General features: G+C 38.9%; 1 protein-coding gene and 1 long non-coding RNA gene across 4 annotated transcripts in view; one reads left to right on the top strand and one right to left on the bottom strand.

Annotated features, from left to right (window-relative positions):
* The window catches only part of Znf131 (zinc finger protein 131), a 30,221-nt gene extending 29,633 nt beyond the window's left edge, over positions 1-588 (bottom strand). Inside the window, exon 1 of one of the 3 annotated variants that reach the window (XM_046456335.2) lies at positions 455-588. The gene's annotated coding sequence lies outside the window, so the exon portion shown is untranslated. Of the gene's footprint in view, positions 1-35; positions 97-309; positions 328-454 lie in introns of those variants that run through there. The other 2 variants (XM_046456338.2, XM_046456337.2) reach the window with 2 other exon arrangements.
* LOC124100728 (uncharacterized) lies at positions 135-834 on the top strand. Its single transcript, XR_006854392.1, has 2 exons — positions 135-323; positions 571-834. It is a non-coding gene; the product is annotated as an uncharacterized LOC124100728 (long non-coding RNA).
* The last annotated feature ends 16,200 nt before the right edge of the window (positions 835-17,034 follow it).

The raw sequence follows: 17,034 nt of genomic DNA, 5'->3' as shown, positions 1-17,034 counted from the left end.
CTCTTCTCCCCCTCCCCGACCCGGCCGGCACTCACTCAGGGAAGGAGGAGCGGTCCGGGCCTGCTCGTCACTTACGTGGACGTACTGCGTCACTGCGTCAGGCTTCGGCTGACGCGTACGCCAACCGAGGAAGGGGCGGGCCACGCCCCTACCGCCCTCTAAGTGTAGGGGCGGAGCCAGCCGGGTTTTGGGAGCTCCCTGCGGCTCTGGCCGCCGGCTGAGAAAAGGAACCTGACTTGGGCGGATACAAAGCTTGGCTCGGTCGGAGAGAGGAACCTAAATCACCGCCCTTCTGCCTTTTACTCTTACCCGCGTGACTCCAGGTGCAGTGCTTTCGACCCCGTACTCTGAATACACTTACTAACCAGTCGCACCACGATTATATCCCCTGGCTGTTCCAGCCACGCCCCACCCCGCCCAATTTTCCTCGCGAGCCCAGGTTGGCCTGCCTTACCTAGCTCGCGTTTCTTCTCTCCTCCCCTTCCGTGCTCTCCCCTCCCAGAGCACAGGTTACCCTACACCTTTCCCTGTTCCCAGGCCGCAGCTTTCCCTCCATCATTTTCTTCGCAGGATCCCGGGCGCTCCTTACGCTGGGTCTAGCTGACGCACGTGCGCTCGCCTGCACGCCCTGGTGGAAGCGGCCACGGGAGCGAGCACGTTCAGTCGCCCGGGATCTGTCTCCCCAATGCCCGCCCTCTTCGCGCCGGCCGGTGCACGTGTTCACTAGGATCGCGACCTGGATCTGCGCTGAATTACTCCCGTGATTTCCTCACTACAGATCTTCTCACCCCGCACCTCTGCTCATTAAAGAGGCCTGTGTCTCAGTTAACCATACACATGCAACTGGCTCATTCATCCTAAGAAAGGCTTTTTAGGAGAATGCAATAGTTGAAGTTCAATTCTTTTCTCTTAGGAGTTTGAGAATGAGGATTAGGAAAGAACTCAAATAGCTATGTGCAATAGTGGGTATAATTATTATTGCAACAGACATGTTTTAAGAGTCAACACTGTGGTAGACGCTATTCAAGGAACTGGGAAATCCGGCGGTGTGCAAGGTACACATGGTTTCTACATTCTGAATCTTAGCCTGGTAGAGTAAATAAACATTTATTGTCTGAGTATTGATTGCTAAGTATTATGACATGTGAAGAACAAGGTAATGGGGGATGGAGGTAGAGGAGAGGCAGTGGCCTGTAAGAAGTGATATGAAAAGTACATTTCATGCAAAGGGGCCTCGTTCACAGCATTCCTGCACTGAAAGACTTGCTGGGAAAGACTTCCAGGGGTCTTGTAAACAGTGTGAAATATGTTAGATTTTCTTATCATTTCAAAGGAAAGCTTCGAAAGTCAAGCTGGCAGAGAGGGACAATTTCGAGGAGACAGATTGAGTAGGGATGATGGAAGTCATTTGGATGGGGGTGGGGCTGTGGCTAAGTGGTAGAGAGCACTCGCCTAGCATGTGCAAGGAGCTGGGTTTGATCCTCAGCACCACCTAAAATAAATAAATGAATAAAATAAACGTATTGTGTCCAACTACAACTAAAAACTTTTTTTAAAAAAAGGCATTTGGGTAATGAATATGTAGACTCAAAGGAAAGAGTTAACAAAGAAGAGTTTGAAATTTTCAGCATAAAATAAATATTCACATGACAGTAGATGATATTGCTTAAGGAGAATCTGCAGAAGTGTTAGGCTAGCTACAGGTTGAAATCAGTTTACTGGAGTTTTTAAGATATTGTCATTATTAATCACAGTATTTCTTAAGATGAAGAAATTATGCATAAAAATAGACTTTGGGGAAATTGCAGTATGTAGGGCTGCAGCCCTGCACAATTGGATTGAACCAATAGAAAAACACCTCTCCTTATGGGATTTGAGCTCTCCAGTTCACCACAGTCCCCACCACTGTATAATATCTGGGACTCAGCTCATAGTATTCATTTTTTGGAGGTGGGGGATTGAACTCAGGGGCACTAGGTCACTCAGCCACATCCCCAACCCTGTTTTGTACTTTATTTAGAGACAGGGTCTCACTGAGTTGCTTAACACCTTGCTTTTTGCTGAGGCTGGCTTTGAACTCTTGGTCCTCCTGCCTCAGCCTCCCAAGCTACTGAGATTACAGGTGTGTGCTATGTCATCCAGCTTCATTTTTGATACTTGCCCATTTTCTAAGGTATTTGCGTTGGGAACTCTTGGTTGTACAGCATCCAAAAGGAGAGTATAGGATTTTACTCCTTTAGAAGTATCACTATCTATGGATGAAATAGAAAAGGAAAAAAACTTTGAAAAGACTAAGTGTTGCAACTGAAGAAATGTGGAAAGCCAGAGGAGGATGTCATCAAGAAGGCCACCAAGTGTTTCAAAATGGGAGGCTAAGTATTCGGTAGTACCAAGTGCTGCAGAGTGGCCAAACTAAATAAAGATTGGGGAATGGTGGGGTAAATTATTTAATATCTTAGACATCTTTGGTAGAAGACTTAGCAATAACAAATTTAGTGGAGTTTTTGAGGGTTTCGGGGGATAGTCTGTATCCAATAGGTTAAGGAATAATTAGGGAAAGAAAAGGAATGGTAATTATAGAACTCTTATTTAATACTGGATTAGAAATTCCAAATAAGTGGAGTCCTTGATCATTCCTGTGGAGCTAGGAAAGAAGACAGAACAGGGCCCAGATAGCAAAAAATCACAAAAGATAGCAGTCTAAGCAGGAGATAGATAACACTTGAGGCCCAGATTTTTTTTTTTTTTTTTCACCAATGTTCTCCCTGGTGGCTGCAGAATCTTGTGTCTAAGTTGCAGTCTCATCCCATCTTGGCATAATAATGTGACATGCAAAACCATCCAGGTGTGAAGATGGTTGCTATTCTAGGTACTGGAGACCCTCAGGATATTGTTATTGCCGAAGGGGCCACGAAGATCCAAATGATGCTTCTTTAACTTTTAAATCTTTATTGCAAACATGCACCCTGCTTGCTTCTTGGTCTCCCTACGAATTGTTACTTTTTTTTTTTTTGTGGTACTAGGGATTGAATCCAGAGGCACTTAACCACTAAGTCACATCGCCAGACCTTGTTTATATTTTATTTAGAGACAGGGTCTTGCTAAGTTGTTTAGGGCCTAAGTTGGTGAGACTGGCTTTGAACTCATGATCCTCCTGCTCAGCCTCCCAACCCACTGGGATTACAGGTGTATGCCACTGTGCCTGGTTTGTTTTCCTCATTTTTTCCCCTCATTTCTCGCCTTAATTTGGATAAATATTATGAGTCCTCTTTCTTTTACCTTGGTAGTTATTTATTCATTATTTTAGGGGCCAACCTATAGTTTATATCCTGATTTAAAACATTTAAATTACTTGATATTTTTACCCTCTTTCCAGACTACAGAAAGTCCTTGGAAAATTTTAATTTCCTTTACTCTCCTCTCCACCCTGCAGATTTTTGCTTTACATGTATATCAAATCCCACATCATTTTATTGTTTCACATAGTTATCACCCATTGAGATTTGCTCATAATCTACACTTTGTGCTACTTTCCACTTATACTTCAAATTGGTTTCACTTTCCATTAGGTTGCAAGATTTTTTTTTTTTTTTTTTTTTTTTTTTTTAGTATTTTAGTATTCTGTTATGGTTTGGATTGGATATGAAGTGTCCCCCCAAAAAGCTCCTCTGGTCATTTCTTTTTACCTTACCTATCAGACATTCCTGGACATATCAATCCAAAATAAGCTTTCCCTTCTTAATTTTGTTGTAGAAAGCAGTACTGGCCTCTTTGCCTCTTAGGACCCAAAGCACCAGAGTAAGCCCCTGAACAACAATGTTGCTCTGTCACCGGCGTGTTGCTGCCCTCTAGTGGTCTGTTGGCAGGTGAGGTTCTCGCTTTTCTCATAACACCAGGGGGCAGTAAAACTTCCAGCCAAGAAGTTTAGCAAACACTAAAATTGGGCTTTTGAAACCTGGAGTGGGGCAGGAGATACTGTGAGGCCCAGCACTGGGAGGGAGGGCTAAGATCTTGGTCCCTCACCTGAAGTGTGTGAAGGAAGCACTGGTATTCCCAGTCATTCTCTCATTGCTCGTGGGGATGCAAAATGAAGCAGGTGTGGTCAGAGGACTGAATGGATCTCCCTGCTTTGATCAAAGGCCAAACTGTCATTTTCTTATTTACAAATGAAATTAGGTGACTGTTATTGTTGTTGTGGTGGTGGTGATGTCTATAGCAGACAAAAGATAACATGTCCAAGGCTGAGGCAGAAGAGCTATTGGTTCAAGATCCGCCTGGACTACGTTATGTAGGAAGACCCTATCTGAAAAACAAAAACAAAAAAAGATGACATGTCCATTGCAGTGTGGTTCATCCTTCAATTCTCCAGGTTTTTTTTTTTTTTCCCTGTCATTGCTGTTTGTGTTTTGTCATTTATGTTTGTTCTGTGGGGACTGGGGACATTGGTTGTTTGTGCTAGGAATTGAACAACCCAGGTCCTCCTGTGTGGGGGGCGGCTGCCTTGTACACAAGCCAAGACTGACTCCCCCCCCAGCCATGAGTAAAGGGGGTATTGGACTGGCATTGCACACCACACACTGTGCGAAGCAAGTGGTCCTTTCATTTGCCCAGTAAGGAAGGGCTTCAGCTCTGGGCTTGATCATCACCCAGTGGAATTGAGCACCACCCCCCCCCCCTTTGAATTATTATCCCTGCCTTATTTGGGTGGAATATTCCATCAAATATCTTTTCCTTAATAAACAGAGGGGTTCCACGTGCACTCGCTCTCTTGCCCTCTTGACTTCCAGCATGGAAGAGGACACTTGAGGTCTCAGAGCAGTCCCACCCTTGACCTGAGAAACTCATGTCTGTGTGTTGCATGATTTCTTTGCCATTTTCTTAGTTAATGTTACAGCCAGCTCTTTTGAACCTAGCTGTCACGAGGGGGCAAAGTTGTTATGTATGCAGTCGAAGGGGGAGAAATAAAGAATTACTCAATAAAATTTCACTCTATAGGTTCTTAATCAAGAAAGGACAATCCTTAATGCTGGGAACTGCAATAGACATAATCAATTAACAGCAAACAATTCTAGATTAATTAATTCACTGCAAACAATTCTAGATTAATTCTAAGCACTGCAAACACACTTAAACTTGACAGGCTAATGACGACATTCCCTCTGCATGCTAAATTCAGTGTCAGATCAAAAGTCTGAAGCCTTAGGCTTCAAGTCCAGCAGATGCACACTCACTCAGACCCTGGTGATCAGGCCCGGAACCAAGGCAGGCTTCTCCTGGTGTGGAGTGGACTACTGGTTGAGGAGAGGGAGAGGGTTGTATGGAGAAGTTGCGGCTCTCACTAGGATCCAGAGTTTGAGGGTGGTGAGGATCACGCAGAGGATCAGGAAAATGATGACAAGTGATGGGATGTCAGTCCAGGTCCTCATCAGGCCCTCCAGCTCCAGTGCATCCTTGTTTCCGCTGGCTGAATCCCTGTTCATTAGCTCTATTATTTATACTAAATTTTGGGGCTTTTGACTCTCCTTTCAATCCTTATCAGCTACCAAAGGATTGCTCCGTGACATCATTTACCCTGCGGTCAGAAACATCTGGTTTGGTGGTCTCCACCCTGATCTTCTTGCTTTTCCCTCTTATTAGGCAAGGACAACCTGTCAGAGGCCACTCTTGTTTATCAGGGTGAGGGGAAGTGACTTGTCGGAGGCCATATTGGTGGGCTCTGTGTGTGCCTGGTGAGAATGCAGGTTTTTTTAAATGGAGTAGCTTAGGCTCAGGCCTAAGGCCGTCCTCACACCACTCATCTCATCAGTGCGGGCAGAGGAGGAGATTTGGAGGCCCGCTGGGATATTAAGGTAATTGGTGAAATGTTTATTGTTACATTCAGCCCTCATAGGAAAAGCGCACTTATTGTGGATTTTTTGTATTTTGAAATATTAAGCTGATAATTTTTTAGATTTATGTACTGGGGATGGATGTTTAGAGAATAAGAGGAAAGAGGAAAGTTTTTTTTTTTTTTTTTTATAGTGGGACGTCAATAGGAGGAATTCTGTTCTTCCAAAGAAATAAATTTTATTTTTCTACTGTTTTGGGGAATATTCAGGCGATTTAAACTGGGCCAATGAAATCTACTGAGCCTCTTCACTGCATCCTATATGAGATCGAAATAGGTTAGAAACGGGCTGCTATTCTATCCCGCTGCTGGCAATATTTCTGCCCCTTAAATGACCAAGTTTGGGTGCCAAACACATACTGCATTAAAAACTAATAACAATGCCAGCGTCTGCTGCTGAATCCCGCCTCTGGGTTATGGGATTTTTGAAGTGTCTGCTGCTGCAAAGGGGAAGTGCAAGCAAGCCAGCCTGCCAGCTAGGCGCTGATGGCGATTTGCAAGATGAAAATGTGGCTGCTGCCGCCCCACACCTTCTTAACCCCGGGGCAACTAAAAGAAACTGGGAATGCTGCTTAATCCACAACCATGGCAGCCAAACATGGCGGCCGACAACCAGGACTGGTGGAATGCCCATGCAATAGGGTCTCGGATTTAAAGTGGAGAAACGCAGGCAGACAAGTCCAGGGTCAAGGACTCTTGCCTGAGAGTCAGGCATGGTGCACAATGGCGGCTGGTGGAGCAGGCAAAGCCCAGACAGCCCAGGGGCCCTTTGATAATTGTGGGAACAATGCTAAGCCAGCTCCACGCTATACTGGTAACCGAGGGGCGGGGTGCAGAATAAACAGCACAAATCCCTGGACGCATGTCGCTGGGCCCAGCCCGGTTCAGTCAGGACTGATGATTGTCTGACTTGCAACAAGCTCAGGAAGGGCGATACTGGGGATGAAATTCCCGGGACTTCAGGCAAAACTTTGGGTCATGAAAAACACGGAAGAATACTCCAGCCACATGGCCGGAAAAACATGTCGGATAAGTCCCGCCTCCTGCACTTCTGTGGGCTTCCATCTAGTCTTTCCCATTGTCACTCAGGCAGGGCTTCCTCCCCGCCTCCCAGCTATCAGCCTGTTTGGGGGTGTTTTTTTTTTTTCCCCCTCCCCTGCACGAGTGCAGCCAGAGCTCCAAGCCTGCCCTTTGCAGTTTCCACTCCTTAAGAACAAACGCTCAGCTGTCAAAAAAATTTCCTTCAAAATATTCCCACCAACGAAAGATATTGCTTTTCAGTCAAAACTTGATTCGACAAACTCTTGCATCACAGCCCTAAGCCTGACTTATTTTCCAAGTTAAATAACGTGAGTTTTTATCCCTTGACAGGTTCCTTTAGGAATCCTCTTTCTTTTTTTTCTGTGGTTTGTGTTAACTAAGGAAAAATTACGAAAATAGCGGTACAAAGAAGCCGGCAATCTGAGATGTTTTTCTCCAAATGCTTTCCTGACAACCAAGGATCCTTATTCTTTTGATTTCTGTAAATACAAGAAATGAATAAATATATGTGCAAGAATTTTGTTTTAACTACATTACATGATATCACATAGATATGAGTAGACTCCTAATGTTAAAAGTAAAATAAAAATGGATCCAAATACTTTTAAGAACCATGTGGTTTAATAAGATTTATTTTAAATTGGATAATTACATAATGATAAGTTATTATATTTATTCCTGATACATATTTTTCCAGTTGTTAAGTAATCTATAATCTTTTATTCATAGGGTAATTAACATATATGTCTATTTGTTTCTAACCATTTTTCTTTAAAAGGAAACATGATTTATATTTTTATACATGTATTTATCTGATGCTCTGCCTTTTATAGTTAAGAGATATTCAAGATAAATGTAATTTGCTATAAAATACTTATTTCAAGAGATACTTACATTAAATTATAAGGTTGTGTTACAACCATCAAATAAGCTTTAATTCCTAATTATTGTCCAGGTTTTTATAATATGACAAATAAATATAATCTTATATACAGAGTGTCCAATGGCTTTGGTTACATTTCCACTGAAATATTTCTTCTTATCAGGGTGATAGACCCAGCCTGATTCCTTCTTAAAATTGGGAGCCATCTTGCCACAAACCCATGAAAAGCTAATTTCGGCTTTACTATAAATTACTGCAAATTCTGAACTTGCTTGGAATGCCTGCCTGTGCCTTGAACTCACCCATGCCTGGCTCTCTCTGACCAGATAGCAGCCCTCTCTGAAACTTTAGTGACGCCCCTTCTATCTTGGCCTTCCCTGGCCAGATAACGACCCTCTCTGAGGCTCTAATACCTTCATAAATTCTGATGTCAGGGCCATCAAAAATGTAAATTAGCTTTTGTGTTATGCTCTTCAGAGTTTTGTTATCTGTAACCCCACTTTGTGTAACTTACTGGGCTATAAAGCTGGGCTGCATGAAAGCTGCAATGTTGTCTTGTTCCGGAGGTTTTTGGTGGGAGAGGCAGCCTGGCCAGTGGAAATAATAAGCTTTCTTTAATTTGATTTTAATTGGAGTCAGTGGTCTTTTCTTTGTGTCCTGGTCTAACAAAGGTATAATAATTATGATTAACTAGACAGGTGATATAGGAAGTTAAAGTAATTGAGAATCAGATTTATGTATAACTTGATTGGCCGTAAATATATAAAATTATCAGTTTTAGGATGTTTCAGTCTTTTCCCTGGTATTATTATGCTGATATGACAAAACCCAAGATTTTTGTCCATATTTTGAGATGAGAAAAACTTATTGGTACATTAGTTTATTCTCATTCCAATAAGGTTATTACTTATGCTTAGTGATTCTTGCTGTTTGAACAAGGACTAATTTTTAGTGAATTAAAATTCATATACCCAGGGTTGGGGCTATGGCTCAGTGGTAGAGCACTTGCCTAGCATGTGTGAGGCACTAGGTTTGAACCTCAGCACCACATAAATAAAATCAAGTTATTGTGTCCATCTACAACTAAAAAAATGTATTTAAAAAATTCATAATCCTTGATTAGATAATAGTGGACATCTTCAAGTACCATCTTAAATTCCACTGAGCTATATTCCCAGCCCTGAAACTTGTCTTTAAGGACTAAATTTGATATTCAAAAACATCAATAATTATGATAATTATTACTAATTCTTACACATTAATTCTGTTTATTAAATATGTCTCTAAAATATCCAAGGTTTGAGAGAACATTTTATCAGAACTAGTATTCTCCAAATTAAAGTTATATGTTAATTCTAAACTATAGAAAATAGATATTATGCTATTACTTAGCTAAACTTTAAAAGGGAAGGCCACCCTAAGAAGAGAATTTTATTGGGAATTCATTTGTATCACATATGATCCTCTAACTGGACCTATTATCAATAAGATATATTGTGAAACTTGTATGTTTCTTCCTACACTGGAAAGTAAACTTGATTATATATATATTTTTAAAGACACTAACTTGTTTAAAGTGTGCTATTATGAGAAATAATGATATTTTGAGACCTTCTTTCAGGAAGGGATTGAAGATTCTCTTAATCTGTCCATTTTACATATGACATTAAAATGGATCAATTAGTTTACATACTGGGAAATTACAATGATCAGAAAAATTGCCTCATTTTCATGTATTATTAGGCCTAACCATGATCACTATCATGTGAGAAAGCCTTTAAAAAAAACACGTACTTAGGAAGAAAAATCAAAGAGACCCCACCACCAACAACAACTTAACATAGACAAGAATGAATTCAGGGAGATTTTCAAAAGGTTCAAATGCATATATTGTAGTGTTTCACAACTTATGCTAGATGTCTGACCTCACCTAGAAAGATATTATGCTGTTACTTAGCTAAACTTTAAAAGGGAAGGCCACCCTAAGAATAGTTTGAAAAAGATCTATCTTAAACATGTCCCAATAACACAGAATCGGGACAAACCTGGTTGTTTGTCTAGAGCACAGACAATTCCCCAAAACAAACTAGGATCCAACAGATAAACAGGATGCCTGATAAATAATTATAGTAAGTCTTCAGGAAAGTTCTACTAACTTAATGGAGAGACTCAAGGAGACAATACACAGCACCCTAAATTTATGGAGGGTCACCCATTTTCAAAGGATGAGTTTATCATCCAGCTATCCCTGGACATTGGTAGGAAATTACAAAAATTAACATGTCCCTGATCAATTATTAGATGTTACCACACAGTTTAAATAGAGATCAAATAAAAGAAAGAAAAAACAGAGAGACAGAAACTAAGACTGAAATACTAGTCTTGGCCCCAGGAGGAATAAACTTGCTGGGTGGAAATGTTACTCCTCTTCCAAGTTATAAACAGGCTTTGGAAGTCTTTAATACATTATATATAAGTAAAGTCTTTAAAACATTAAAACAGGGCCTTACTCTGATCCCCTGTTATTGTTTATCACTGAGAGAAATAACCCTAAAAATAGTCAACCTTAATATAATAGACAGACAGCCATGAACAAATCAGCTCAATAGCCAATAGTTTATCTCAATAAAAAGCTTAAACATGATAAGCCTGCTCTCAACTTTAACTGAAAACAAGGTAATGCCCTACAGCACACATTGATATTTTTAAAATTAGTAAAGTCATGACTTACACATGATTATTAAAGCTAATCTTACTATGCCTGATTTGTAGGCAGGAATTGTAGGGAAGTTTCCTGCTATGGCCTGCAGGCCTCTGTTCAATCTCTTTATGCTTTAATTATTGGAAATGTGAGAATTAAGAGAAAGGATGATAAATATCTTGTAGCCTGTAAAAAATGCAATTTAATTAATTACATCACTAGTTATAATTGAGGGGAAGGAACATTGATCCTTCACCAACCCTCTTTTGTCTTATTACCAACCAACATTTCAGAACTATGGTATGCTGAAGTTGGTGTTCAGGCTTTGCAAGAGATGTATGCTCAGTTAAACAGACCTAAGTAAGCTCTTGGTCTTATAACCCTTGGAGTGGCTACTTTAATTTTATTCATTATTTCTTCAATTACAGCCTCTGCAGCTATGTTTTAAAACTTACAATATATGAATTTTCTTAATAACTTGGCTCAACGTACTTCCAAAGCCCTCCATAATCAGATAAATATTGATGAAAATATTGAAACTGAGTTGAATGTCCTAGAAGCCACTATAATAAATATTGGAAATGAGCTTTATACTCTCAAGTTTAAGGAAAGGTTTGAATGCCATACTAATTATAAATATGTCTGTGTTACTGCAGCCAAATATAATGCTTTCCAATGAGATTGGGAAAAGATTAAAAATCTTCTAATGGGTATTTGGCAGAGCAATAATAATAACCTCAATCTTTTGGAGTTACGTCACTATATCCAGGGTATTCAAAACAGGTAAAATCAATCTTTTGGATCCTACCTCTCTGGCTGATCAAAGCATGTCTTTAATCCTGAAAATATGTTGAAACATTCTACATGGTATGTTATTGAAATGATATGTTTTCTACTAATCCTTTTTATGTGATAATAGTACATCATAACGTCCTTGGACCAAGGATCCAGTGACTGAAAAATATAGCCCCTCTATTGCATTTATAAATTAAGAAAGGGGGGATATGTGAGGACCCGCCTTACACATGAGCTAACATTCCCCCACCCCCAGCCTTGAGTAAAGGGGGTATTGGATTGGCATAGCACACCACACGCTGTGCGAAGCAAGTGGCCCTTTGCTTCACTCGTAAGGAAGGGCTTCAGCTCTGGACTTGAACATTACCCAATGGAATTGGGCAACCCCCCTTTTGAATCATTATCCCCTGCCTTATTTGGGTGGAATATTCTATCAAATGGCTTTTCCCTAATAAATAGAGAGGTTCTGGGTACACTTTCTCTCTTTGCCCTCTTGCCTTCCAACATGGAAGAGGACACTCGAGGTCACAGAGCAGTCCCACCCTTGACCTGAGAAATTCATGTCTGTGTGTTGCATGATTTCTTCGCCATTTGCTTAGTTTAATGTTACAACCAGCTCTTTTGAACCCAACTCATCTTGCCAGTGCGGTCAGATGGTGAGACCCCTGCATGCTGAGCACAGGTTCCACCACTTGCATGACTGAATGGCCTCCCCTAGCTTCCAAGGAAGCAGAGGAGTGCCAAGATATGTGTTTGATGTGGGATGCTGTCAACATGAATCAAACTGTTTTTCAGCAGATATCCTAAAGTCGGGAGCCTTCACAAGCATGTGCTGCAGTCCTTTCCTTCTATAACACAATTCAATGTGTGTCACAGAAAGTTCATTCTGGATTTTATTTCCTAATCTTTATTTCTTAAACTATCTGTCTTACCCCTTCCAGATTTTTCTGCCAAAGCTGTCTGTTACCTTCACTGGAACTGTGGTTGCAACTTATCAAGGAAATAAATATAGATCTTTGCATGGTGAATTGAAGAGGAAATTGTTTGTGCGCACATGCAAAGAAAAAAGATATGATAAAGATGGTAATTTTGGTATTTTAGAATTGATTCTGATTTCTCCAGTTAAAATGAGCTAGTGAAATATGTGTCCTGTCCTGAGGAGCTGATGATTTGATGGATGTTAACATGATGTTGGAGATACTGATATGTCTTTATCTAAATACTTTTACTTATTGGTTTGTTCTTTATTTCTAAAAAGTGCATTAAAAAAGAGAGATAATCATTAAAGACGAGAGACTGTCAGAGATTCCATTTTTACTTTCATCTCTACCTTTTATTTTCTGATTTCCAAAGCAATAACTAATCCCTTGGGACAGGATGTGGAAGGGGGACAGAAAAGGGACAAATAGCCAAAATGGTGGCACATGCCTGAAATTCCAGACACATGGGAGGCTGAAGTAGGATTGCAAATTTGAGGCCAGTCTGGAAAACTTAGCAAGACCCTGTCTCAAAATAAAAAGTAGAAAGCGATGTAGCTCAGTGGTAGAGTGCCTCTGGGTTCAATTCCTACTACTATCAAGAAGAGTCTTAACAAACTGGCCTTGTTAAGTCCCCCCCACCCCAGTTTATTACTATGAGATCATACTTATTAGATCAGCAAATCAAACAAAATAACAAACAAAAGAACAAAATTTAAAAAGTTGGGGGAGGGACAAATGGTGCTTGAGTAGACTGAAAAAGAAAAGTCTTCTATGATCCTGCTTGCCAATAACCACAGATTTTTTTTTTAACTTCCACAATTTCTTAATAGCCATTCTAAAGTCCAAATTTTCTTAAAACCTGTGCTTCCCCCCTATAATCTGGTCCCCAAATGGTTTGGCATCAAAACAGACCTAACTTGAGATGAGTATATTTTATGCTTTTTTATTTATCCTGATTAGCAGAAATAGTCTTCCCTCCTCCCCCCAGATAAAAAGTATTAAGGAGGGCTGGGGTTGTGGCTCAAGTGGTAGAATGCTCACCTAGCACGTGTGAAGCACTGGGTTTGATCCTTAGCACCACATAAAAATAAAATAAAGATAGTGTTAAAAAAAGTATTAGGGACACATTGCAGGATTCCATCCTAGCACAGAATATGTGGGTTATACTGTCTATAATCTCCAGATATGCTCTTTCTGGTATGTCTTCAATCTTCTGCACTCAAGAGTCATAAAGCACTTCTACCCCTAGAGTTTCTTAACTCTGTTGTGTCCTGTACTTTATTCTAATTACATATAAATATAGATCATGATATACATGCCATTATTAAACAATTGATCATTATTAAACATTCGGTCAATTGATTTATCACTGCATAATAAACCTTGTCATTCTTTGACCAATGACATATATCCATTTAGGGGGAATGCAAAATATTCTAATTTCCCAAGATACTCCCCATTTTCTTCTTTTGCACCCAAACAATTTCCACCCTATGCAAATATATTGTATATAAACATTACTAATGTGAATTTCTACATTGTATACAGTTGTGAGCATTATCAATTTAAGTTATTTACTTTTAATATTCTTTCAAAATGCAGCATCAACAAATTCTCATTTGAAGTACATGAGAATTTTTACTACTCTATTCTCAATAGCATTAGGAATATTCAACTCGAAATACCTGTATTAGACAAAATATATATCCAAATTTGTATTTCTATTTCTTTGGTCCTAGGGAGTCTGAGAATGATTTATTGTCTTTTTAATAGTATTTTTAAAAGATTACTATCTCTATAAGGCAGTTAAATTATTCTTGACTAAAGTTTGAAAGAAGAGGGCATCCAATGCCCAACAAGTAGCCCTTGTTCCTGGTAGTCACTCCTTATACTACTCCCCTATTACTCTGGAGTTGGTCTATCATAGAACTGATGATTTATCTCTTCTGAGAGTCAGTTATAAAAGAGAGTGTAGATTCTATTTTGAACACTCTGACATGCTCTCTCCTTGAATCAATTCCTCTGAGGATATCAGTTGCCATTTCATGAACTGCACTATGGAGAGGACCCTGTGGAAAGGAACCCAGATCTATTGTGAACAATGACGTGATTGAACTTGGAAGGTGATCCTAGCCTCTAGCAAAGCTTCTGTTGTCTGCAATCTCATGAGAGACTCTGATCAGGACCATGCAGCTAAGCAGCTCTCAGGTTCTGATTCCCAGAGACTGTGTGAGATAACAAATATTTGCTGTTGTAAATTGCCAGAAATTGAAGTAGCTTTTCAGTCAGCAAATAGATTTTCATGTAATTATGGAGGCTTCTGTATATAATTTGTTCATTTTCTTAGGCAAATATGTTTTTAGTATATGTGGGTACTATTCTGGTAAATGCCTCTATTATGTATTTTAGGATTAATCAATTGAACAGTATATGCAACTAGTTTGCTTCATCTTACTCCTGAAGGATATTTCTAGTATTAATATACACGTTTTACTTATAATCATAGTTGCCAACAACTTTACTATATTATACACAATTCTGTGGTTCATGTATGTTTCCTTAGAGATGTGAATGGAATGTTTTCTGTGATATAGATACGTGACTGAGATTAAGAGAGATGAAAGGGAAAAATACTGACATATTGCTTTTCAGAATTAACAGAAATATCAATCCTCTTGAGAAGTCTGCCTATCCCAAATCATCATTAACTTGAAGTTATCTGCATTTAAATTTTTGTCCTTTTTACAGCTGCATAGGTTGAATTCACATTTGCTTAATTAATATGTTGAGCCCCTCTTACCTTAGATGTTCTATACCAATCTTTATAAATTAACTATTCATATCTTTTTTCTCACATTTTCCTTTGTGTTTCCTGCCTTATCTATTCATTTTAAAGGTTATATATTCTTTGAATATACGTGTTCATTACTTGTGAATTTAATACTTTGTGATTATTTTGTCTCTCTCTGTTCATCACCTCTCAACTTTTCTCAAAAGTTCTGCAATGTAATTTTCTTATTTCTATGTACAATATCTTTTCCCAACCATTTTTGATAGTTGTCAATATTTCCAGGACATATAAAATTGTAGCCGGGTGTGATGGTGCACGCCTGTAATCCTAGCAGCTAGGGAGGTTAAGGCAGGAGGATCACTAGTTCAAAGCCAGCCTCAGCAATTTAGTGAGGCACTAAGCAATTCAGTGAGAACCTTTCTATAAATAAAAATACAAAAAAGGGTTGGGGATGTGACAGTAGTTAAGTGCCCCTGGGTTTAATCTCCGGTACCAAAAATAATAATAATAATAATAATTATAATTATGTATTAATCTAGGCATCATTTCCCTGTCACTGAGTTTTAGTTCTTTATTGTTATACTGAAGCTTATAATGAAGCATGTTTCTTGCACTGAAGCTCCTATAATAATCTGTATATTGTCCAACCTCTGAGGTCCTCTAACTGTCTGTAATCCTTAAAATTGAATGCCATCATAAACTCACAATTTAGTTTTATTTTTCTAATTAAAAAATTATATATATATATATATATATATATATATAAATTCGTGTCACATATGTGTATGTATCTTTGTCCACTGAAAAGGAGTGGATGCAATAACCAACCAAATAGTAATGAACACACCAAAGCCAAAATGATGGTCTCTACATGCCATTATTTCTTTCTTTCTTTTTTTAATATTTATTCTTAAGTTTTAGGTGGACACAATATCTTTATTTTACATTTATGTGGTGCTGAGAATCAAACCCAGTGCCTCGTGCACGGTAAGCAAGCATTCTACCACTGAGTCACAACCCCAGTCCCATCTACATGCCATTTTTTCAATAAAATAAATGGAGGTTGTTTGGAGATGTGGTAGATTCCAAGTGTGGGGCAAGTAAAGTAAAATAAAAGCCTGATGTTCTTTATTGTATTTGGAGTATTGGAAACTCTCAGAGTATTTGTAATGCACTAAAAGAAAATAGCAAGTGTGAAAGAGATGCCATTAATAAAAGATAAATTTTGAACTTGAAATAGAATACCAAGGACAATTATCCTAAACACTGTCTCAGGTTAGATCATGGATATGGAAATGGATTCATAGATAGAAAAGGATCACCTAACTCCACCTGCATTCTTAATCTTGATGACAATGAGAGAATCATGCTATGTGCTTCTTAGTGATGAGAACACACTATCACCTATGTAGCATTCCTACCTAAAAATCAAATTCAATCTAAGTCAAATCAGATCTCTAGATGTAAAAATCGGAGTCGTGAACTAAAATAGAACAATATCTAGCAAGGAATGAACCTAATTTAGGAAATGAAAAATATATAAATAATAAAAGGCAATAGCATAGTGTAGGTGGGAAATTATTAGAAACCAAAAGACTTCTGAGACATCTAAATCATTTGTGATGTATGGAACTTCTTTGACTCCTGACATAAAAGAAATCAAATGTAAAAGGACTTTCAGAGATAATTGGAGAAAATTCACATACCTTAATTAATAGATTATAAAAAATTATAAGATATTTTTTCATGATAATGATGTGAAAAAAAACCTTATCTTTATAGATAGGTGTAATCACATGGACAGGTGAAATGACATGATAGCTCTGATTTATTTCAATATTCTACCTGAAACTTTGGAAGAAGTGATGAAGGAAGACTGTCAAATGTTAGTAACTATAAAAACCTGGGTGGTGGCTTCTCTATTTATGTATTCACTTGAAAATTTCCACAATAAAA

This window comes from Marmota monax, unplaced genomic scaffold (genome assembly GCF_021218885.2).
Source record: "Marmota monax isolate L192 unplaced genomic scaffold, Marmota_monax_Labrador192_F-V1.1 WCK01_AAM20220418_F8-fsc00037, whole genome shotgun sequence".
Lineage (NCBI taxonomy): Eukaryota > Metazoa > Chordata > Mammalia > Rodentia > Sciuridae > Marmota > Marmota monax.
This window is presented reverse-complemented; position numbering and strand designations above follow the sequence as displayed.